This window comes from Pseudophryne corroboree, chromosome 8, assembly GCF_028390025.1.
Source record: "Pseudophryne corroboree isolate aPseCor3 chromosome 8, aPseCor3.hap2, whole genome shotgun sequence".
NCBI lineage: Eukaryota > Metazoa > Chordata > Amphibia > Anura > Myobatrachidae > Pseudophryne > Pseudophryne corroboree.
The window spans coordinates 179,430,132-179,456,659 of NC_086451.1; positions in this window are offsets into that span (position 1 = coordinate 179,430,132).

Below are 26,528 nucleotides of genomic sequence, written 5' to 3' on the forward strand. Positions count from 1 at the left end.
TTAATCCCTCTGTTGTCTGTATATCGGCTCATCAAATTCCTCGTCCAAGTGGGTCTTGTTACCTTGGAGAAAACGGAAAAACAGGTGAAAGAAACGGACCGTAGAAATCGCATTTTCATCACATCATTGTTTCTACATTTGGGTCATAAATCAAGTCCAGGTTAATTACAGTTTCCTCACTCCTTAAACTCATTACCCTAGTACGATGATTGCACTTCATTAAAGCCTGACCGCATCTAAATATCAATCCAATCGATATGACAACACCTAAGATACATAGGAGAAACTTCCCAACATCCATTATGACTCCTTGAGCCCAGTCTCCTAAGCCAGAAAACCAATGTAGCGGGTTCAACCATGACACCCAACCAGTCAGCTCATTACCTACAGCAGCAAGAGTGAGATTGTGTCTCCTGCGAAATTCCCACTTCAATTGGAGAATATCGTCCATCTTCTGGTCTATGACCTCGACCGGGTCCTCGGTGCTATTCGTACTATATGTGCAACATTTCACGCCGTATTGTGTTGCCAGTGTGACACAATATCCGCCTGTCACTGCTGTGAGGTAATTGAGAACCATTCTATGCTGTACCAGTTCTGTTTTGTAAGCCTGAAGTTCTCTTCCAGTATACCTAAACGTGTCATCATACATTTCAGTGATATTGTCTAACAAATTGGCGAGCGCAGAAATGTATTTATAATTCAGCACTCCTCTAGCGGTGCGGGTGAAATCTAACGCGATTAAGAATTGAATCCCGGTGGATTCACTTATCAGATCAGAGGCCGGATGCTCTGTCTTCTCTATCAGGTGCCTTTTAACAACGTGCTCGTAATGGGTGTGAGTATAAGGAGCTTGGGCACCACGGTGTATGTCTTTCATTTTGTCATGTGATACAGTCATTACTTCAGGCAGTACTTTTCCAATATAACACAATCCTTCAGAGTTTGGGGCAAGCCACTTGTACGCCTTTCTCCCGCATATGAAATATGCATCATCGGGGAGAACATATGGGACGGAGTAGGACATAACCATATTACACACCTTCCATGTGAAATCTCCTAACCCTAATTCTTCCATCTGCTTAGTACACGTATCAGGTTGTACGATATGTGCACAGTATCCTGGTGATACCTCTCCAACTTTAGTAATCCTATTTCCTAAGGTATACCTATACCGGAAAGATTTTCCTCTACTGGCTATGTGGCGTACAAGCTCTGTATCTGTAGGCATTCTATCTGCTCTATGCGAAAAGGTCATGGTGTGATTACTCCATGACACTTCCCAATTTCCCGGTTTTCGGGGATTGGAGATGTTGAAACATAATAGGGACCTATCCACATGGTATTGGTGGAGCTTCAAACTAGGAGGGCTGGAGATATTAAACCTCCGGTCCACCGGTCTCCCACCATTTAACTCAAGTACCTCCTCTATCGTTAAAGGAAATGGTACTAGCCCTGATTTGCTATGACCCTGAGGTACTTGAGAGCATACCCAACAATCTGTTTTGTTTAACACATTACCCACTAAGGAGTGATAGTCACTCAATGGATGCCGGTCCATATGGATATTAAAACTGGATTGGCATTTCTTAATGCACCCATCCTCAATGACATTGTTACAGAGCCTACAGATACAGTTTTCTTCAGCTAACAATCCTTCACAATTCCTTCTATGGTCAATGCTATCGGATCGTTTTCTGATACTCGCCTTTGCTTGTTGATTATGTTGTTCTCGGAAAACTACGCCTCCATCTTTATCATCAGAACCCATTCCAGACCCTCTCTCGACCTCCATGGTACTCTCGCCGGAACAGACTGCTCTGGTCAACATCATGGTCAACAGGAAAATCTGGATCACAGTCTCTTGGGGCAAGTCCATCTTATAGGAGGAGACGAAAAAAAATGAGAGGGGGAAAAAAATAATTGAGGGAGATGGGATGGGAAATTGGAGAAAAACAATAAAAGGGAACAGGGGATCGACAACTGCTTTTGGTCTTGTGATTTTCAATGCTCAGGTGCCGCCTCAGTCCTCCTGGAACAGACACTCTAGTGATACAACCTCTACCGTCTGTTCCTTATCACAGGACTTCTCTGGATCAACGACCTTTTTACAGTGGGACGAATGAACCCAAGTCTCTCTCTCAGCAACCTTCAATGCTGTAGTGCTAGTCAATAAGACCTGGTATGGTCCTTCCCATCTGTCAATAAGGCAACCTGAGCGTAGAAAATTCCGTATCATTACATAATCCCCAGGTTCAATGTCATGACAATTACTATCTGGTAAATCAGGAATCACTAACTTCAGATTATCATTTTCATTCCTCAACTGTTTACTCATGTTAATCAAGTATTTTACAGTTACTTCATTGTTACACTTCAAATCATCCTGAGGGTTAATCATAACATGCGGTTGTCGACCAAACAAGATTTCAAAGGGAGACAGATTAAGAGGGGACCTGGGAGTGGTTCTGATGCTGTACAGTACAATGGGTAAAGCTTCTGGCCATGTCAATCCTGTCTCTGCCATCACTTTACTCAGTTTATTTTTAATAGTGCTGTTCACTCTTTCCACTTTCGCACTCGCCTGTGGACGGTATGGAGTATGCAGCTTGCTATCAATTCCCATCAATTTACACATTCCTTGAAAGACATCACCTGTAAAATGGGTACCCCTATCACTTTCGATAATTCTAGGGATACCATATCTACATACAAATTCCTGCACAATTTTCTTAGCAGTAAACATAGCGGTATTTGTAGCCGCAGGAAATGCTTCGACCCAATTTGAGAAAACATCTATACAGACAAGTACATATTTCAAATTCCGACAAGGGGGTAATTGTATAAAGTCAATTTGTATTACCTGGAAAGGGCCGCCGGCAGGTGGGATATGGGATGGTTCTGTAGGTATTGCCTTTCCAATATTCTTTCTCAAACAGGTAAGGCATGACATGGCTCTTTTACTCGCATGAGAGGAGAATCCTGGGGCGCACCAATATGCTCTTACCAACTTGCACATCCCTTCCTTGCCTAGATGAGTCAGCCCGTGAGCTGCCTCAGCCAAACATGGAAGGTATGTTCTGGGGGCCACCGGTTTACCTTGTCCATCCGTCCAGAGTCCTGAGGACTCCTGGCCATATCCCTTTGCCTTCCAGACTGCCTTTTCCTGTGTGGAACACAAATTTTGCATCTCACACAACTTCTGTGTGTTGATGGTATTAAATACCATCAGTTGTGTGGTGTCTGTCTGTCTGGGGGTAGCAGCTGCTAACTTAGCTGCTTCGTCTGCTCGACTGTTACCAAGTGATACTGGGTCCTGGCTATATGTATGTGCTTTACATTTGATAACAGCCACTCTGTCGGGTTCCTGTATCGCTGTTAGAAGCCTTTTTATGTGAGCTGCATGCGCTACTGGTGTACCAGCTGCCGTCATGAAATTTCTGAGGCGCCATAGGGCTCCGAAATCATGGACTACCCCGAATGCGTATCTAGAATCGGTGTAGATATTGGCTGACTTACCCTTAGCCAATTCACATGCTCTGGTTAGGGCGACCAGTTCAGCAACCTGGGCTGAGTGAGGTGGGCCTAGCGGTTCCGCTTCTATGGTGCCTTGGTCATCTACGACTGCGTATCCAGTACACAAGTCTCCCGAGTCTGACTGTCTATGACAACTACCGTCCGTGTAGAACGTAAGTTCTGCATCTTCCAGTGGGTTGTCACTGATGTCAGGCCTTGCGGTAAAATTTTGGGTCAAATATTCCATACAATCATGTGTATCTTCCTTTGTATTAACTCCTCCTTCCCCAGTACTCTCATCCTCCACCCTTTGGGTCTGTCCAGACACACTTGGGAGATATGTTGCAGGATTTAATGCACTGCATCTCCTTATGGTGATGTTTACGGGGGCCATTAGTGCCAATTCCCATCTTGTAAACCGCGCTGATGAGACGTGCCTGGTTTGGGCAGAATTTAACAAGGCTGACACTGCATGCGGTGTATGAATTGTGAGGTTGTGACCTAGCACGACGTCTTCGCTTTTCGTTACTAGCAATGCTATCGCAGCAACGCTTCGAAAGCATGTGGGGAGGGATCGCGCTACCGTGTCTAGCTGAGCGCTGTAATATGCTACTGGCCTGCTGGCATCACCGTGCTTTTGGGTTAGTACGCCTGCCGCGCAACCAGCACTTTCTGTTCCGTATAGTTCAAAGGGTTTCCCATAGTCCGGCATACCTAATGCTGGTGCCTGCGTTAGGCACTGTTTAAGTCTCTCAAATGCTGCCTCAGACTCGTCTGTATGCGAAATCCGATCAGGTTTGTTTGAGGAGACCATTTCCTGCAAGGGTAACGCTAGGATGGAAAACCCTGGGATCCAGTTACGGCAATACCCACACATTCCTAAAAATGTTCTGATCTGTTGCTGGGTTTGTGGCAGAGTCATGTCTCTAATTGCTTGAATTCTATCAGCGGTCAGGTGTCTCAGTCCTTGTGTTAAACAGTGTCCCAAATATTTTACCTTAGTTTGGCATAATTGCAACTTGTCTTTGGAAACCTTGTGTCCTGTGTCTGAAAGATGAAACAGGAGCTGTTTCGTATCCTTCAGGGATGCCTCCAATGAATCAGAACACAGTAGTAGATCATCCACGTACTGTATTAATACTGATCCACTCACTGGTTGGAAAGACTGTAAACAATCATGCAAAGCCTGAGAAAATATACTTGGGCTATCTATGAATCCTTGTGGTAATCGAGTCCATGTGTATTGGACTCCTCTGTATGTAAATGCGAACAAATATTGACTGTCAGGGTGCAGAGGTACCGAAAAGAAAGCGGAGCAGAGGTCAATAACAGTGAAAAATTTCGCAGTGGGAGGGATTTGCATTAGGATGACAGCTGGATTTGGCACTACGGGGAACTGACTCTCAACTATTTTGTTAATCCCCCTTAGATCCTGCACTAGCCGGTAACCCCTCCCCCCACTCTTTTTCACAGGGAAGATGGGACTATTAGCAGTGCTGGACGTTCTTACCAGAATGCCCTGTTGTAGCAAGCGCTCTATTACTGGGTAAACTCCTAACTCCACCTCTGGCTTCAGAGGGTACTGTGGGATTTTTGGAGCTATCCTACCATCTTTTACTTGTACAACTACCGGAGCTACGTTTGCCATTAATCCAGTGTCCTGTCCATCTTTAGTCCAAAGTGACTCTGGTATCTGAGATGTCATTTCTTCTACTTGGGAGGGAGTCCTATTTGTCATAGTGGTATGTGACATTAATTTTGACGGGGAGTCTAACATGTCTCGTACTTCCTGAGCGTGATTCTCAGGTATGTCCAAGAATACACCTTCAGGAGTACAATAAATGACGCACCCCATTTTACACAGTAAGTCTCTTCCCAGGAGATTGGTCGGTGCCGATGCAGCCAGCAAAAAGGAATGCTTGGTATGTAAAGGCCCTATTGTAATCTCTGCTGGTTTGCTAACAGGGTAATGCTGGACTACTCCTGTTACTCCCACGGCTGGAATTGTCCTACCAGTGGTCCTCATGCCCACTGTCGAATTTATCACTGATTTGGCCGCCCCTGTGTCTACAAGAAAGTTTAATGATTTACCAGCTACATTGATTGCAATTTCTGGTTCACTTCCAAGACTTGCAATCAATTTTACTGGCTGCAGATTACAGGTATGGCCACACCCCTATTGGGTATGGTGACCTCCCTGAATCCCGCTGGCAGCAACTACTTGTGAGGGAGTTAGCTGGGAACTACCAGAGGTTTGCCAATCTCTGTTTGGGGGGTATCTTTTTGTTTCCCCTGCATGTGGCTCATAACTCCGTTTCTGCGGACCTTGCTCCCAATGTCGTGTGTCGTGTCGTTGTCTAGGGGGTTGGTATGAGTTTCGTACATTCTTTACTCTACAATCTCGTGCCATGTGTCCCTGTTTATGACAAGAATAACAAGTAACCACACTTGACTTACCCACAGGGTTTGGTGATACAAACAAAGGCTGCCTTGTGGTCAGGGCCTGTATACTTACGGCCATTAACTTATCACTTTGTTGTTCCCTGTGTCTGGTGATGTTCCTATCGTGATCAATAGCAGCCTCTCTCAAAGTAGCCACAGACAGACCTCGCCAACATGGTTGTGTGGTCTGTACCCTAGTCTTTAATGATTCTTTTAAACCATCCATCAGTACCGATACTGCTACTTCTCGATGGTTTATGTTTGTTTTAATGTCCTCTATGCCTGTGTATTTTGCCATTTCTGATAATGCTCTGTGAAAATACTCTGCAGCTGTCTCTGACTCCTTCTGTTTAATGGAGAATATCTTGTTCCATCTGACTACCGCTGGGAAATACTCTTTTAACTGTAAGTTTATTCTTTTTACATTGTCTTTGTTGTACACATCTGTAAGAGGTACATCCTGATCTAATCCGCAATCAGCTAAAAATTGAGTTGCGTCAACATTGGAGGGTAAACATGCTCTCAGCAATATCTGCCAGTCTTTATTGTTGGGCTCTACAGTGTTACCTAAGTCTCTGATGTATTTTTGACTGGCAACTAAATCTTTTCTAGGGTCAGGGAATTCAGACACGATGGTCCTTAATTCCATTCTGGAAAATGGGCTATACATGGCAATGTTCCTCACAGGGGTGACCCCTGTTGTGTCAGTTTTCCCATTTGGAACAGCTATTACCCTAACAGGATTAACTCTAACAACATCACTCTGTGTGGGTTCTACAGCCTGTGGTGAAATGGCTTCAGCATAGTGTATGGTGCCGTACTTACCTGTAGACACGACCTCACCTATCCCTCCGCTAGGGGCCTTTGTTACTAATCTCGTGGGTGGAGCTGTGCCTACTGTGGTCTCCGCTATGGTGGCTGCTAGAGAGAGCGCTGAAATTGTTGCCGATTCGTCTTCTTGATCACACTCCTGAGGAAAGTTCAAAACAGGGTACAACTTGCACGGGTTAATACTTGCATTGGTTAATTGGTTAACATTATCTTTAACATTTATACAGTTGCTAAGTGTTTGTGTGTTACACCTTAGTGCGTCATTCTCCGCAACCAATTTCTCTCCTGATATGTATGGTGGCGGTGGGGCCGTGGCTATCAGTTTTCTGATTGAGCCAGATCCCGCCGCCTGAGCCAATCCTCTCTGTATGTCACCTTCCTGCTGCCACAACTGCAAATAATCGTAATGTTTGATTCGTCTCTTTGTTGATTTAATGAGACATATCCTTCTCCTTAAATTCGTTAACACTTCTGTGCTGAAGCTACCTACTCTTGGGAATTTCTCCCCGTCATGTACTGTCATTCTCTCCCATTCATCACATAAAGCTTCTGTGTGACTTCCGTATTTCTCACACATTACATACCTTGCCGACCCAATTGGTCGGTTCACTGAATCAACCCGAACCGAGGTTGATCGCCCCCTACCTGAACAAGTGGCCCCCATAGTTCGAAGGTGTTGCTTTATTTAACCAACCCTTACGCAAACCAAAATGTCCAAAATAGGCTGACGGTGGCGGTTTACCGAGTACCCCACTCACTCGCCCACGCCGACCAATACGACCTGATCACACCGATATGGTGCTGGCGTACTCGACCTAGGGCCCCTGCGACCTGAACCTCTATTTACTGGAACCTGTGAGGGTGCTCCGAAGAACACTTACTCTTTCCAGTAACTATTGGTTGCTGGATAGTTCCTGAGTGAGCAGCGAACTTCCCTTAAAATAAAAAAAGTTACACAAATCACGTTAGAATGTACAAATAGCGTTTATGACCTTCGTACACAAATAGTACCGGTCAGGTTTACTAATGCACACAATTACGTGCGGTACAATCGTTTAGTACACAAGCAACTAATCTTATGTACTGAGCGACCAGTGGAATCGAAAATTTCGGCTGCGAATTCCTTCAGCCAGAGCTTATATGGCCTATATGGGTGTTGCACCAACCCTTTCTTGGTGTTGTGCCTGTGGACTGTATAGCGGACTTCCTTGTCTGCTGTACCTGAACCTGTTGGTCTGCTATGACCTCCTGGTCTGTTACAGTATGACCTCCTGGTCTGCTACACTCCAATGCTCAAATTGTATATTTAACCAGGGATGCCTCCCTAGCCACCATGTACGTCACTTACACGCATGTACCTCACGAGAACTCGACTTTTCTTGTGGTTCAACCTGTAAAATTGTATACAACACACTCACTCACCACATGTACACTTTTGTTTCTATTTCTATTTCTGCGCAGAAATTTCTCTTTAGACCAGATGTGTTACAAATTAGGAGAAGGATCTATTAATTTAAATTTGGAATTAAAAATTTTTTTTTTTTTGCGCGATTTATCGCCTGGCGTTATTTACCGCGTGGCGCTACTTATCGCGTTGAGAGGAGCGAAAAAAACTTGTGATTTGAGTTACGTGGGCGTACCCGTACGCTCCGTTGCGTAATATACGCTGCGTGCGTCGGCCCTTGGATTGCGTACGCAAGTCTCAGTCTTTTGTTAGAGACACGTGTACGCAAAGCAAAGATCCACCGTAACACAATTTATACGTTTATCAACTATAGAACTGGCAAACAGGAGAGTGACATACGAAAATACACCAATGAAAAGGAAATGCAGATATATATGTGTGCGTGCGTGTGTACGCAAGACAGAAAAATAAACAGTTTTAAAAAGACACTATTGTTTTGTTCTTACCTCCGGTTCCCGGATTCCTTCAGCACCCTTTACTAAGAGAAGCAGACGCTTATCCAAACAGCACTACGAGGAATATGATCTCCCGCCCTTTGCTGCTGGATAATGTCTGCTGAAATTACCTAGTGCAGATATGTGAAGGACAGGGCGAGCCCCCAATTGATAAAGCTAAATATTTATCGTATATAATACCCTTTATGAGGTCTAAGAACACTGTGCGCTATTTATGTATGAAGTACCGTAAGGGTACGCTAGTTGCGTAACAATCGCTTTGCCGTGATCGAGACGCTCAAGCGTCACGTTCACTCACGGCCAAGAGATCACAGGCAGGCACGTTATTGGCTGTTAACTAAAGTAATGATTCGCTATAGCGTAGCGAACGCTCGGGACCACGAGGAGATCACCAGCGGAGCTGACGCTCACTATATTAAACCTTTGTATCTAAACCATAAACAGTGTATTGTGCAGTAAAACCTTAGTGTAATGTTAGAGAGTAAATGCAACACCGTATAACCTTATTACCTTAAAAGCTGTTTGAGCGTCACCGACGCTCTGAGAATACTTAATACTATAAGAAACACACAGATACCGTGCTCAGGGTCCAACGCCTAAAATATATATTATGAATGCTATACTTGCAAAAGAGTTAAACACAATACAAGTCATACACTACAATATAACATAGACTACCTAACCAGATAACTACACAGGAAATACAATACAATACAATACAATTTAAGGGAAAATGAGTGAGAAAGAGAAGGAGAGAGAGAGAGAGAAATTGAGAGAGATTGGCCCACAATAACAAGAAGATCAATATAGTTGCGGAGAAACACTTACGCACAAGGGGAAACGATCGCATGCGCCTCGATATCCAGCTCCCGATTATCAGCAATGAGAACCGTTGAAGAGAGTGAACTGGATATGGTCGGCCTGCCTATTTATGCCCCACACACAATGCAATTCAATGGTCCCTACAATCTTATTGTTCATTGGACACAGGAATTCGGCTTCGCATTATAACAAAAGGTCATAGGTTGATTCATACAGGTGGGCTGTGACTATTTCCAACAGCTCAGGTGGGAGGGAAACTGGGTTTCCCGCCGCATGGGTAATAAAGTGCAAATAAAGTAAATGTTCATAAACTTCTTATGTCCATAACTATTCGCACGAGCGATTGATCTGCTTCAAACCAACACCGGAATATTTCTAATTAAATATTCTTCCGATGGATACTAAACACCACTGTATTACTCCTGTCTGACCCTTCGTATCAAACAAAGAGGGATTTCTCTGTTCATGAACATTCTATATTAACCAAACTTGCAGAATCTATCAAAGGGACCATGATCTACAAAATACATTATATAGTGAAAATATGTAATGATTGAGTCGCACGCTACGATCGCATAAACTCTACCGTAAATACGCATACCATGCGCCTGCGGGTGCCCGCGACTGTGAGTATGCGCACGTACGGGAGAGCGTACGCATGCGCAGCACGTGTCACGATCCGGGTATCTGGACGCCATTTCTTACCCATCAGATGCCTCCTAAGGCTGGCTCAGCGCTCCAGGACCGGATCCCATCTGTTATCCTGATGTGTACATTCCTGTATCCTCTCCTGTCACTCTGGGACGCTGTCACAGTAAACGCCATATTACACCTGGCATGGCGTCTCCCGCGGCCTCCGCCGCCGTCCCTGAACTTCTGCATGCAGAGTGTCTGAGTGGCGATTACGTCAGCCGCGGCCTCCGCTGTGTCCGCGTGGTTGGATGTGCATCTGTCAGCCTGGCGCCTCCTGTCTCCGGCGCCGCCATTACTGTTTTCATTACCACATGGATTACAAACCAAACTTCCCTCCAAGTGTCTGCATGGGCGCAGCCATCTTGGATTCTGTCAGCTGATCATTTCCACCAATCTGTTCTCAGTATTGATAATCTGCATAATTGCCTAGCCAATCCCTTCCTTGCTGCAGGTATAAATACACTGTGCCTGAGCAAGGAAGGCGTCAGTGCTTTGGTTGTCAAACCTAGTTCCTGTTTGTCTCTCTCCTGTTATTGTCTTCCAGGTTCCAGCTCCTGTCTCAAGACTTCCACCATAGAGACCCGCACCAGCATTCCACCTGCGGTGTAGCCTGACTCTCCAATCCATTGTGGATTCATCTGTTTCCAGCTACAACATTACCTGCTTCCAGCTCAGCTTCCAGCAGAGTACAGCTTCCCTTAAAGGGCCGGTGTCCTTTCTACACTTTACCACTCTCCACCGGTATTATTATTTCTCCGCTCTCAAGTTCTACATTTCAGTTCATATTTCATCGCTCCCAAGTTCATTTATTATGTAACTGGTTCCAGCCAGTATCCACTCCGTGCTAACAACAGTCTGGTTCCAGCCAGTATCCACAGCAGCTGTTTTATCTTCAGCAACCCAGCTTTTCCTGGAACACCAGCTGGCACAATCCTGGGTTATCTCCATTGCTACAGTCGGGCCTGGTAAGGACTTTCCATCTAGAAGATCATAAGAACTATCTCACACTACCAGTGCCCTGTGGCTCCTGCCATCCTGTAGTACCCAGGAACTGTATTTATTCTTTGCTGACTTTTACGTTTTCTTTTACTGCTGCTGTGTTGCGGAGTTGTCATAATAAACATCATTGACTTTTATTCAAGTTGTCGTGGTCACGCCTTCGGGCAGTTATTATTTATGTTACTTACATGTCCAGGGGTCTGATACAACCTCCCAGGTTCCGGTACATCTCAGCCCCTACAACTGAGGCTGCCTCCCGTCAGCTCAGGCCCTCAGTTGTGACAGTAAGCACTGACCTAATGAATCCAGCCGGAGACCAGGATCAAGCGGCCAGGCCGATGCAAGAACTGGCAGCCCGACTAGAACATCAGGAGGCTGCACAGGGCCACATCATCCGCTGTCTCCAGGATCTCTCTACTCGGCTGGATGGGATTCAGACAACTCTCCGTGGATCAGGCGCGTCTGGTGCGTCAACCACAGTGACTCCAGCTATAACCCCACCCACCTTACCCATTTCTGCTCCATGTCTTCATCTTCCAACGCCAGCAAAATTTGATGGATCTCCAAGATTCTGCAGGGGATTTCTCAACCAGTGTGAGATTCAGTTTGAGCTACAACCTGGCAATTTTCCCAGTGACCGTACAAAAATTGCCTACATTATTTCTCTTCTCAGTGGCTCAGCCCTTGATTGGGCATCACCGTTATGGGAGAGGTCCGACACCCTGCTATCTTCCTACACTGCCTTCGTGTCAACATTCAGGCGCATCTTCGACGAGCCAGGCCGGGTAACCTCAGCTTCATCCGAGATTCTCCGTTTACGCCAGGGGTCACGTACTGTAGGACAATATCTGATACAGTTCCAGATCCTGGCGTCCGAACTGGCATGGAACGACGAGGCCCTGTATGCTGCATTCTGGCATGGCTTATCTGAGCGTATTAAAGATGAGTTAGCTACCAGAGACTTACCTTCTAAGTTAGATGAGCTAATCTCACTCTGCACGAAAGTTGATTTACGTTTCAGAGAGAGAGCAACTGAGCGTGGAAGATCATCTGCTCCAAAATCTTCTGCTCCTCCTCCTCGTCAACTGTCACCATCTCAAGATGAGCCCATGCAACTTGGCCGTTCCCGTTTAACTCCTGCTGAGCGCCGAAGACGTCTCTCCGAGTTTCTCTGTCTCTATTGTGCAGCTCCGTCTCACACCATTAATGCCTGTCCCAAACGTCCGGGAAACTCCAAATCCTAGCTCGCCAAGGAGAGGGCCGGCTAGGAGTAATGATCTCCTCTCCATCTTCTCAAGATTGTAATCTCCCAGTCTCGCTTCAAGTTGCTCAACGTTATCGGAACGTCATTGCCCTCCTTGATTCCGGAGCAGCTGGGAACTTTATTACCGAAGCCTATGTTAAACGGTGGTCCCTACCCACCGAGACACTTCCTTCGTCCATTTCTTTAACTGCCGTGGATGGCAGCAAAATTTTTGATGCAGTTATTTCTTTAAGGACTCTACCAGTTCGTCTGAGAGTGGGAGTTCTTCATTCCGAACTTATTTCTTTTTTAGTGATTCCAAGAGCCACACATCCTGTGGTCCTGGGCCTTCCATGGCTCCGTCTTCACAATCCTACAATTGATTGGACGACTACGCAAATCCTGGCATGGGGTTCCTCCTGTGCAGAGACATGTTTGTTTAAAGTATTGCCTGTCTGTTCTTCCTCCCCCAGGTCGTCTGATGTTCCACCTCCTCCATATCAAGATTTCACGGATGTGTTCAGTAAAGCTTCTGCTGATATCCTTCCTCCTCATAGAGAATGGGACTGTCCGATTGATCTCGTTCCAGGGAAGGTTCCACCTCGAGGCCGAACTTATCCATTGTCTCTGCCTGAGACGCATTCTATGGAGGAATATATTAAAGAGAACCTAGCAAAGGGGTTCATTCGACCTTCTTCTCCAGCCGGCGCAGGCTTCTTTTTTGTGAAAAAGAAAGATGGTGGTCTGCGGCCGTGCATCGACTACAGAGGTTTGAACGACATTACCATCAAGAACCGTTATCCTTTACCCCTGATTACTGAGCTCTTTGACAGAGTTAGCGGAGCTACCATCTTTACAAAGCTGGACTTGCGAGGTGCATACAATCTCATCCGGATCCGTGAGGGTGACGAGTGGAAGACCGCATTTAACACCCGTGACGGACATTATGAGTACCTCGTCATGCCCTTCGGATTGAGCAATGCTCCAGCTGTCTTCCAGCATTTCGTCAATGAGATCTTCAGAGACATTCTATACCGTCATGTCGTGGTCTATCTAGATGATATCCTCATTTTTGCCAACAATTTAGAGGAACATCGTTTTTGGGTAAAGGAGGTTCTGTCCCGTCTCCGTGTCAATCATCTCTATTGCAAATTAGAGAAATGCGTCTTTGAAGTCAAGTCCATTCCGTTTCTAGGGTACATTGTGTCCGGTTCCGGACTAGAGATGGATCCTGAGAAACTACAAGCAATTCAGAATTGGCCGGTACCCTTAACCCTCAAAGGGGTCCAGAGGTTCTTAGGGTTCGCCAATTATTACCGAAAGTTTATACGAGACTTTTCCACCATTGTGGCGCCTATTACTGCTTTCACCAAGAAGGGTGCTAACCCGTCCAAGTGGTCTGAAGAAGCCATGCAAGCTTTTCATCTTTTAAAACAGAGGTTCATCTCTGCGCCTGTCCTGAAACAGCCTGACATCGACTCTCCTTTCATCCTAGAGGTGGATGCCTCCTCCGTTGGAGTAGGAGCGGTGTTATCTCAGAGGGCTAAAGATGGCCATTTACATCCTTGCAGTTTCTTCTCACGGAAGTTCTCCCCAGCGGAGCGCAACTATGCCATTGGCGACCAGGAGTTGCTAGCCATCAAGCTCGCTCTAGAGGAGTGGAGATATCTGTTGGAGGGAGCTTCTCATTCAATCACCATCCTTACAGACCACAAGAACCTTCTATATTTGAAAGGCGCACAATGTCTCAACCCTCGTCAGGCCAGATGGGCACTTTTCTTTTCCAGGTTCGACTTTAAACTCCAGTTCTGTCCGGGCTCTCAGAATCGCAAGGCCGATGCCCTTTCCCGCTCATGGGAGCAAGAAAATGAGTCAGAGTCTTCAGACAAGCATCCTATTATAAGTCCGTTGGCATTCTCCACGGTAGGGATGGACTCTACGCCCCCATCAGGGAAAAGTTTTGTGAAGCCGACGCTAAGGAAGAAGCTCATGCATTGGGCCCATGCTTCCCGTTTTGCCGGACATACAGGTATCCAAAAAACCCTGGAGTTTATCTCTAGGTCCTATTGGTGGCCAACTCTGAAAAAGGACGTCTTGGAGTTTATTGCATCTTGCCCAAAGTGTGCCCAACATAAAGTATCCCGCCAGTCGCCTGCGGGGCAACTGGTTCCACTATCCGTTCCCCGTCGACCATGGACCCACTTGTCGATGGATTTCATTACAGACTTACCCATGTGCAACAAGTTCAATACCATCTGGGTGGTAGTTGACCGGTTCACCAAGATGGCACACTTCATTCCTCTCACCGGTCTTCCGTCAGCTTCCAAGTTGGCTCAAGTATTCATACAAGAGATCTTCCGACTCCACGGTCTTCCTGAAGAAATTATCTCTGATCGAGGAGTTCAATTCACAGCCAAATTCTGGCGAAGTTTATGTCAAGTCCTCCAAGTCAAGCTAAAGTTTTCCACGGCTTACCATCCTCAGACCAATGGTCAAACCGAGAGGGTGAATCAGGACTTGGAGGCCTTCCTCCGCATCTATGTGTCCTCCTCTCAAGATGACTGGGTTCAATTACTTCCCTGGGCCGAGTTCTGTCATAACAACCAGTATCATTCTTCATCTGCTTCAACACCATTCTTCACTAACTTTGGATTCCACCCTAAAGTCCCTGAGTTCCAACCGCTTCCAGCAACTTCTGTTCCCGCAGTGGATATCACCTTGCATCAGTTTGCCAATATCTGGAAGAGCGTACGATCAGCTCTGCTCAAGGCATCGTTCAGGTACAAGAAGTTTGCGGATAAGAAGCGTCGAGCAGTTCCTGCTCTCAAGGTGGGTGATCGGGTATGGTTATCCACGAAGAATTTGAGGTTAAGAGTTCCCAGTATGAAGTTTGCACCTCGCTATATCGGTCCTTTCAAGATTGAACAAGTCATCAATCCTGTTGCTTACAAACTCCAGTTGCCTCTCTTCTTAAAAATACCCAGGACATTCCATGTTACCCTGTTGAAACCGCTGATCTTGAATCGGTTTCATTCCTCACTTCCTCCAACTCCGAAAGTCCAAACTCAACGAGGCGTTGAGTATGAAGTGGCCAAGATCCTGGACTCACGTCACCGTTACGGTCAACTACAATATCTTATTGACTGGAAGGGTTATGGTCCTGAGGAACGTTCATGGACCAATGCTTCTGATGTCCATGCTCCTGCCTTGGTCCGGAGATTCCATTCCAAGTTTCCTCAAAAGCCAAAGAAGTGTCCTGGGGCCACTCCTAAAGGGGGGGGTGCTGTCACGATCCGGGTATCTGGACGCCATTTCTTACCCATCAGATGCCTCCTAAGGCTGGCTCAGCGCTCCAGGACCGGATCCCATCTGTTATCCTGATGTGTACATTCCTGTATCCTCTCCTGTCACTCTGGGACGCTGTCACAGTAAACGCCATATTACATCTGGCATGGCGTCTCCCGCGGCCTCCGCCGCCGTCCCTGAACTTCTGCATGCAGAGTGTCTGAGTGGCGATTACGTCAGCCGCTGCCTCCGCTGTGTCCGCGTGGTTGGATGTGCATCTGTCAGCCTGGCGCCTCCTGTCTCCGGTGGCCGGCGCCGCCATTACTGTTTTCATTACCACATGGATTACAAACCAAACTTCCCTCCAAGTGTCTGCATGGGCGCAGCCATCTTGGATTCTGTCAGCTGATCATTTCCACCAATCTGTTCTCAGTATTGATAATCTGCATAATTGCCTAGCCAATCCCTTCCTTGCTGCAGGTATAAATACACTGTGCCTGAGCAAGGAAGGCGTCAGTGCTTTGGTTGTCAAACCTAGTTCCTGTTTGTCTCTCTCCTGTGATTGTCTTCCAGGTTCCAGCTCCTGTCTCAAGACTTCCACCATAGAGACCCGCACCAGCATTCCACCTGCGGTGTAGCCTGACTCTCCAATCCATTGTGGATTCATCTGTTTCCAGCTACAACATTACCTGCTTCCAGCTCAGCTTCCAGCAGAGTACAGCTTCCCTTAAAGGGCCGGTGTCCTTTCTACACTTTACCACTCTCCACCGGTATTATTATTTCTCCGCTCTCAAGTTCTACATTTCAGTTCATATTTCATCGCTCCCAAGTTCATTTATTATTTAACTGGTTCCAGCCAGTATCCACTCCGTGCTAACAACAGTCTGGTTCCAGCCAGTATCCACAGCAGCTGTTTTATCTTCAGCAACCCAGCTTTTCCTGGAACACCAGCTGGCACAATCCTGGGTTATCTCCATTGCTACAGTCGGGCCTGGTAAGGACTTTCCATCTAGAAGATCATAAGAACTATCTCACACTACCAGTGCCCTGTGGCTCCTGCCATCCTGTAGTACCCAGGAACTGTATTTATTCTTTGCTGACTTTTACGTTTTCTTTTACTGCTGCTGTGTTGCGGAGTTGTCATAATAAACATCATTGACTTTTATCCAAGTTGTCGTGGTCACGCCTTCGGGCAGTTATTATTTATGTTACTTACATGTCCAGGGGTCTGATACAACCTCCCAGGTTCCGGTACATCTCAGCCCCTACAACTGAGGCTGCCTCCCGTCAGCTCAGGCCCTCAGTTGTGACAGCACGGACCTGTGTGAGGTGCAAATATGGTAGTGTGCATAGAGATATTTTTCTGACTTTGACACCTTATACACATAATGACACACATAGTGCCCCTTACACATATGTTGCACATTATTAATGCATTTTTACATGACACACATAATGCTCCTTACTCATATTCCGAACACTACTGCACAATCAACCCACTCACATGCACACAGCACTCACACTGCCACTAACACTGTGACCTCTGCCTCTGCTTGGATACAGATGTGTCCTCATAAATCTTGCCTCAATGCGAACGTTGGGGCACCTTTTTTTTATTAAAATGCATCTTATTTGCATTGCTATGTTGTTAGGATGCACACGCAGCTTCTGCTGATTAAAATGATATGCAGCACGCCTATATACTGTGTGAGACTGTGGCTGTATCTGCATATGAAATGCTACACACAGAATATAGGCATGCCGCATATCATTTTAATCAGCAGAAGTTGCTGATGCCCCTAGGCATATCAAATGCCCTAGGCAATTGCCTAGTTTGCCTATGCCTATGGCCGGCTCTGCCCTTTGGAGAGACAGAGAGAGAGTATGCCAGCACATACCCCAGCGCTATATAACCCAGGAATAGCACAGTAACTTAATGTTTGCACAGTAGCGCTGCTGTATGTAATTTGCGCCAAATTATGTGCCCCCCCCCTCTCTTTTCAACCCTCTTGTCTACCGTGGTATAAGCAGGGGAGAGTCCGGGGAGCTTCCTCTCAGCGGTGCTGTGGAGAAAAAATGGCGCTGGTGAGTGCTGAGGGAGAAGCCCCGCCCCCTCGGCGGCGGGCTTCTGTCCCGCTTAAACTGTACAATTGGCGGGGGCTCATACATATATACAGTGCCCAGCTGTATATATGTTATATTTCTGCCAAAAACAGGTTTATATTGCAGCCCAGGGCGCCCCCCCTGCGCCCTGCACCCTTACAGTGACCGGAGTATGTGAGGTGTATGGGAGCAATGGCGCACAGCTGCAGTGCTGTGCGTTACCTCAATGAAGATCATGAAGTCCTCTGCCGCCTCTGAAGTCTTCTTTTCTTCTCATACTCACCCGGCTTCTATCTTCCGGCTCTGCGAGGGGGACGGCGGCGCGGCTCTGGGACGGACGGCGAGGGTGAGATCTTGCGTACCAATCCCTTTGGAGCTAATCCCTTTGGAGCTAATGGTGTCCAGTAGCTTAAGAAGCAGGACCTTGCAACTCGGAGAGTAGGGCTGCTTCTCTCCCCTCAGTCCCTCGATGCAGGGAGTCTGTTGCCAGCAGTGCTCCCTGAAAATTAAAAACCTAACAAAATACTTTCTGTCAGAAAGCTCAGGAGAGCTCCTGAAAAGCACCCAGTCTCCACTGGGCACAGTATCAAACTGAGGTATGGAGGAGGGGCATAGAGGGAGGAGCCAGTGCACACCCAGAACTAAAGTCTTTCTTAAAGTGCCCATGTCTCCTGCGGAGCCGTCTATCCCCATGGTCCTTACGGAGTCCCCAGCATCCTCTAGGACGTTATTAAAATCCTATTTTCTCTACCTACCGGTAAATCCTTTTCTCTTAGTCCGTAGAGGATGCTGGGCACCCGTCCCAGTGCGTACTGTGTCTGCAGTTATTAAATGGCCATTAACTCCAGAACATTTATGTGGAGACAACTTTCCCGACTTGACCATCTTCCTTGGACGTTTTCCCCCTGTGTGACTGCTCCCCAGCATCGGAGGGTTGCATCCATGGTCCCTAGGATCCAGTCCTGAATCCCGAACCTTCGCCCCTCTAGGAGGTGAGAACTGTGCAGCCACCAATGGAGTGAGATTCTGGTCTTGGAAGACAGGATTATCCTCCGGTGCGTGTGTAGGTGGGATCCGGACCACTTGTCCAACAGGTCCAACTGAAAAACTCTGGCATGGAACCAGCCAAACTGAATGGGCTCGTAGGCCGCAACCATCTTACCCAGCAACCAAATGCATTGATGGATTAACACTTGCTGGTTTCAGAATTTGTTTGACCAGACTCTGGATCTCCAGAGCCTTTCCACTGGAAGAAAACCTCTTCTGTGTCCAGTATCACTCCCAAAAACAACAACCGCGTCATTGGGACCAACTGCGATTTTGGCAAGTTTAGGAGCCAACTATGTTGTTGAAGAACTGTCAGGGAGAGTGCAATGTTTTGCACTAACTGGTCCCTGGATTTCGCCTTTATCAAAAGATCATCCAAGTACGGGATAATTGTTACTCCTTGCTTGCGATCACCCTGGTGAAAATCCTCGGAGCCGTGGACAGACCAAACGGCAATGTCTGAAATTGGTAATGACAATACTGAATTGCAAACCTCAGGTAGCTTGATGCAGAGGCTAAATGGGAACATGTAAGTAGGCATCCTTTATGTCTACCAAAACCATGAAATCTCCTTCCTCTGGACTGGAGATCACTGCACTGAGAGATTCCATCTTGAAATTTAATTTCCTTAGGTAGAAATTGAGGGATTTCAGATTTCAGATTGGTCTGACTGAGCTGTCCGGCTTAGGGACCACGAAGAGGCTTGAATAAAAACCTTCTCCCTGCTGACTAAAGCCGATTTGAACAATCGGTGAGGGGGAACGTCTTGAAACCCCAGTTTGTACCCTTGGGACACTATTTGTAAAACACACGAGTCCATGTCCGAATGAATCCAGAACTGACTGAAGAGTTTTAGACGTGCCCCCACTGGTGCGGGCTCCTGCAAGAGAGCCCCAGCGTCATGCGGTGGATTTGGCAGAAGCAGAGGATGATCTCTGCTCCTGCGATCTTGAAGAGGATGCAGACCTCTTCCCTCTTCTCCTTCCTCTACCTGCAAAGAAAGGGGAATCTTAACTTCTTGCATATCTATTGGGCCGAAATGACTGCATCAGATAATGATGCGTCTTCATCCGTTGGGAGGGAACATAGGGCAAGAAGGTTGACTTACCTGCGGGAGCTGCCGAGATCAAATTAACTAGGCAGTCACCAAACAACGCTTCACCTTCATAGGGAAGAGACTCCCTTTCTTCTTGGAGTCAGCATCAGCATTCTCTTGGTGAATCCACAATGCCCTCCTATCCGAGACTGCCATGAAATTGGCCCGTGAACTCAAGAGTCCTATATCCCTTGCAATCTCACGTAAGTATGCTGCAGTGTCCTTGATATGATACAACGTAAGGAGTATCCCATCTCTCCAAGGTATCTTTATCGGATGACAAGGTATTCGACCAATTCTTGAATACTACTACTCACCCATGCACATGTAATGGCAGGTCTAAGTAATGTACCCTTGGTTACATAACTAGAAATAATGTAGCTTCCTGCATACGATCCGCTGGATTTGTGACAGGGCCCCGTGCAGAACAGGGGGTGACTCCCACTTTATTCTGTCCGCGGCGGGAAATGAATAAACAACCAGAATCCTTTTGGGGATTTGAAACCATCTTGTCGAGCTGGCCCAGACTTTCTCAAACAGAGATGGAGGAACGTTACATCAGCTTTCATTATATATCTATATTTACACATACATATAGACCCCTTTGTCAGGAACAGCAGGGTCTTCAGTGATTTTAATATGTCCTTAATATCCACAATCATGTACTGAATGCTCCTTGCCAATATTGGATCTAATCAGGAAACATTATGGTCGACATAGGAATCAGTATCCGTGTCAGTATCAGTGTGTAGTAACTGGGCAAAATAACATTTTTGCGACCCCGCGGGGCCTGAGGGAAAAGAAACATAGCCATGAACATCACATCTATTCTCTACGTCTGTGTCTGGGACACAGATTTATCCAACCTTACTCTGATATTACTGAAACTTTTACCCAGTCAGTTATTGGTGGTGCCAACAGGGCCACCATCATATGTCTGCATTCCTAATATAGTTTCCTCTTGGGAAAAACATTCAGCCACCGACATGTTGACACACATGTACCAAGTACCCACAGACACATCGGCTTATGGGGGACAGACCGTCAGTAAATCTGTCAGAGGGACACAGAGGATTTTTCAGCTCACAATCCAGCGCCAAAAGTACACAGTCTGGGAAATAATAAACTCTATAGTGATAGACTTGTAATGCTCTAAAGATGTTCTGGTGAGGTGAGGAAGAAGCCCCGCTACTGTAATGGCGCGTATCTGTCCGGCTCAGAAATAATTAATTACGCTAGCGGGGTAAGGACAGTGCCCAGGCACTAATGTCCACTTTTTCCAGCCTTTTGTGAGGAATTTATGCTGCCCAGGGTGCCCCCCCCCTGTGCCCTGCACCCTGCAGTGCCTGTGTTTGTGTGGGAGCATGGCGCGCAGCGTTCCGCTCGCTGCTCGGTACCTCAGAATGCCATCACTGGAGAAGAAGTCTTCTGTACTTCTGCTACTCACCTGTCTTCTGGCTCTGTAAGGGGGTGACGGCAGGCTGCGGGAGTGTGCATCTAGGCGTACCCAGCGATCAGCACCCTCAGGAGCTAATGGTGTCCTGTCAGCCTGAAGCAGAGCCATTGAACTCACTAGAAGTTGGTCATACTTCTCTCCCCTAAGTCCCACGAAGCAGGGAGACTGTTGCCAGCAGCCTCCCTGAAAATAAAAAAAACTAACAAGTCTTTTCAGAGAAACTCAGTAGAGCTCCCCTGTAGTGCATCCAGTATCACTGCGCACAATACTAAAACTGGAGTCTGGAGAAGGGGCATAGAGGGAGGAGACAGTTCACACCCTTTGAAAGTCTTAAAGTGCCCATGTCTCCTGCAGATCCCGTCTATACCCCATGGTTCTTAATGTGACCCCAGCATCATCTAGGACGTATGAGAAAACAAATAACGCACACATGAGGAGGAGAGAACTAAGGAAGCTATAAGGAGAAGAGGGGAGGGGGGGTTGAAAGGTAAGGTAGTAGTAAAGGCATATTGGATAAACTACAACCTTATACATATTCATTAATGTACCAGTAGTTTGAAGTAGAAGAGCTCTAACAGAAACCACAAAGCTTATCTAAAGCCACACCACACTGGATATGCCCAATCTCATTTGATTTTTGAAGCAAAGCAGTATTGGACTTTGTTAATACATGGATGGGAGACTGCTTGGTAGTATCAGATTCTTTAGGTGTTTTTAAACTACCAACACCATTTTCTTGGTACATTTAATTTTTACATGTATTCTTTTATGTACCAGAAGTTAGAAGTAGAAGAGCTGTAATAAAAACCACCAGCTCATCTACAGCCACAGCACACTGGATTTGCCCAATCTCTCCTGATCATGGAAGCTGAGCAGTGTTGGTCCTGGTTTTAGTACTTGGATGGGAGACCACCAGGAAATACCAGGAGCTGTGTGTATTTTTACAATACTAACACCGTTCTCTTGATGCATTCCATTTTGAAACATTGGGGCAGATCTATTAAGCCTGGTGAACTGATAAAGTGCAAGGTGATAAAGTACCAGCCAGTCAGCTCCTAACTGTCATTTTTCAAACCCAGCCTGTGACATGGCAATTAGGAGCTGATTGGCTGGTACTTTATCACCATGCAAATTAGCATTTCACCAGGTTTAATAAATCGTCCGCTTACTCATTTATGTACGAGTAGTTAGAAGTAGAAGAACTCTAACAGAAACCACTAAGCTCATCTACAGCCACACCACACTGTATATGCCCAATATCACCTGATTTTAGGCCTGGTTTGTTCTTGGATGTGAGACCACCTGGGAATACCAGGTGCTGTAGGTAGTTTTATACTACCAACACCGTTCTCTTGATGCATTCTATTTTGAAACTTATACATTGATGTACCAGTAGTTAGAAGTAGAAGTTAGAAACAGCAAAAATCATCTACAGCCGCATCACACTGGATATGTCCAATCTCATCTGATGTTGGAAGCTAAGCAGTGTTGTGCCTGGTTAGTTTTTGGATTTCAGGTCCTGCCTTCTGGTTTGGCCACGGCACCTCGGAAATTCACCAAGGTCATGGCCGTGATGACGACCCTTCACCATCGGTGGACCAGGGAGGAATCTCTCCTCCCGATAAACATTCTGGAATTGCAGGCAGTGTTCAATTAATTGACACTGGCCCTGCCTCTAGTACAGAACAGGCCTGTTCAAGTACAATCGGACAACGCCACCACGGTAGTGTACACAAATCATCAAGGCGGCACTCGAAATTGCATAGCAAAGCTGGAAGTATCAAAAATCCTCAGTTGGGTAGAACGTCATCTACCAGCAATATCGGCAGTGTTCATTCCCGGAGTCCTCAACTGGGAAGCGGATTTCCTCAGTCGTCTGGACGTTCACGCTGGAGAGTGGAGAGGCCGCAGCAGAAATGTCTGCACTGGTGTCAGTAGGTGACTGAGGCAGGGATGACTGGGAGATAGTGGGTGACTGAAGCATGTATGAGTGGGAGATAGTGGGTGACTGAGGCCGGGGTGACTGGGAGATAGTCAGTGACTAAGGCAGGGGTGATAGGGATATAGTGGATGACTGTGGCAGGGGTGACAGGGACAGTAGGAGACTGAGGCAGGGGTGACAGGGATAGTGGGTGACTGAGGCAGGGGTGATAGGGTGACAGTGGGTGACTGAGGCAGGGGTGACAGGGATAGTGGGTGACTGAGGCAGGGGTGATATGGAGATAGTGGTTGACTGAGGCAGGGGTGACAGAGATAGTGGGTGACTAAAGCAGGGGTGACTGGTATAGTGGGTGACTGAGGCAGGGGTCGCAGGTATAGTGGTTAACTGAGGCAGCGGTGACTGGGAGATAGTGGGTAACTGGGGCAGGGGTGACAGGGAAAGTGTGTGACTCAGGCAGGGGTGATAGGGAGATAGTGGGCAGCAGATCACTGCCTTGCTGACAGCAGCACATCCCTGCCTCATTGACAGCAGCACATACCTGCCTTACTGACAGCAGCAGATCACTGCCTCACTGACAGCAGCAGATCACTGCTTCACTGACAGCAGCAGATCCCTGCCTCACTGGCAGCAGCAGATCCCTGCCTCACTGGCAGCAGCAGATCCCTGCCTTACTGACAGCTGTATATAGGGCCTAATTCAGACCTGATCTCTGCTGTGCATATTCACACAACAGGAGATCAGGTCTGAAGTGTGTGTGTGTGTGTGCTGGTGCCGCAGTGCACCGGCACATGCCAGAGATGCGATCAGCATCTCTGCCCAGTGAGCGCCTCTGCCAACACATACTTATCTTGCATATGAGATCTCTTGATCATAAAGATAGTTCTCACAGGGTGAGGTTCATCCATTACATTTTAAAGTAGGAAGGTACAAATTACATATTCAAATTACATATATGTGCTGGATTCAAATGTTTTCCCCCCTTCCTTTCTCAATTGTGCCCATCAGCAGCTATTCTAATGTTGCTGCCAATGGGTGTGACACATTCATTTCTTCTGTGGGGTACACTGGACTCCACAAGGATTCACATTGGGGTGTAGAGTAGGATCTTGATCTGAGGCACCAACAGGCTCAAAGCTTTTGACTGTTCCCAAGATGCTCAGCGCCCCCTCCTCTATAACCTCGCTTCCATGAACAGGGAGCTCAGTTTGTAGTTGGTGCCTTCAGTAGCAGGCCACTTAACAGGGGGCTGCCTCAGGCAGCCTATTCTTAGCTATTAATTTTGACAAGAAAAGAAGAACTTTTTTTATAAGAATCTACAAGGGCTGCAGCAGGCTAGGTCTAATAGACATCTTTACTGCAGCTCCATCACTCCCAGCGGCGCAGTATACTCCCGTGCCCTGGTTGCTGGGTCACTGCAGCGGAGGCTCCGGTTTCTTCCTAAGGTCAGTCACACACACACCGCCCTCCGGGATCACGAGGCTGCTGATGAAAGGGAGGTAAGGGGCTTCTGTGCCCACACTATACCGAGATCCAGCGTGGCTGTAGGGGGCGGGCCGTGTGCGCACTGGCGTGGACACTGATTACTGGGCAGCTGCTCCACTAGCCACCAGGGACAGTTAAGGAGCACAGCTCTGGGGGTTTTTCTCCTATATTAACCCCATTTTGTACTACCTGCAGTGCATTGTGATAGGTAATAGAGCCTGATTCAGGTTGGATTGTAATCGCAATAAGCAATCCAACTGCAAAAATTGCTAAGAGCATACGCATGCGCCTGCATTTTCTGTGGCACCCCGCAGATAATGCGATCACCTCTGACTGTCAATCGGTGCGGGGGGGGGGGGTCAGCAACAATCCATTTCAAAGTCGGAGATGGAGCGGTGCAGGGGCAGGGCTACAAAATGGGGTCGGCAACGGAGAAACAGGAGGCGTGGTCAGAGCGGCTGCATGACATCACATGCAGCCGCTGCGATCACAAAAATGGTGGCGGCTTCCTGCGCACACGTACAGTCTGCACCAACAGGAGGCTAACCCATTTTTTATGATCACGCTGAACTGCACTGAGACTGCAATTTCAGCGTGGTCAAGAAGGGAGGCGGCATGCTGGGTGGCCATGCCCTGTGATGGGTGGCCCCAGCATGCGAACCAAAGGATTGCAAATTCTGTTACTTAGCAGAATTTGCAATCCTTACTGAATTAGGCCCATTGATTACAAAATTGTAAACAATATTTGAAGTTTTTCTTCAGGGACTAACACAAAAGATGCTTGGGGCTACTAACACATGGGTAAGCCACGTAAAGCTTCCCATGGGTCAGTGGCATCACAACAGGGTTGCGGCACACACCCGAGTGTCACCCGCCAAGGGGGGTGACACCAAAGTGCCGGCTCTTCTTCAGTGACAGAATATGGGTGTTTCACTGTGACATTACGTGCAACACCCAGTTTCTGTCACTGTGCAGGAGCCAGCACCACTCACACACTAGTCCCCGGGTGCAGCCCCCAACCCCCGGGATACCCGGAGCAACAAAATGGTGATTCAGGCCACGCCCCTACCTATGAGACCATGCCTCCTTTTTACCATTGCGCTGCTTATCTGCGCGCACTGCATTACAATCTACTTCGCCACCTCTCTGGGTGTCACCAGTGATAGTGACACCTCTGCCATGCTTGTAGCAGCTGGTCCTAAGATCTACGCCTCCAGCCCTGAGTGTTTGCCCATGTGACTTGTTGATCATCATAGCGAAGCAGATGCTTACAGAAAACTGCAGGGGCTTAGATTGAAAAGAAAAACATTGATGAACCCATCATTTCAGCGACAGGGTCTGCCACACGACTGACTGAAATGACTGGTTGGTTTGTGCCCCCACCAAAAAAGAATCAATCAATCAATCTCTCCTTGCACAAACTGGCTCTACAGAGGCAAGATGTCCACCTCATCATCCTCTGATTCCTCACCCCTTTCACTGTGTACATCCCCCTCCTCACAGATTATTAATTCGTCCCCACTGGAATCCACCATCTCAGATCCCTGTGTACTTTCTGGAGGCAATTGCTGGTGAATGTCTCCACGGAGGAATTGATTATAATTCATTTTGATGATCATCATCTTCTCCACATTTTCTGGAACCTCGTACG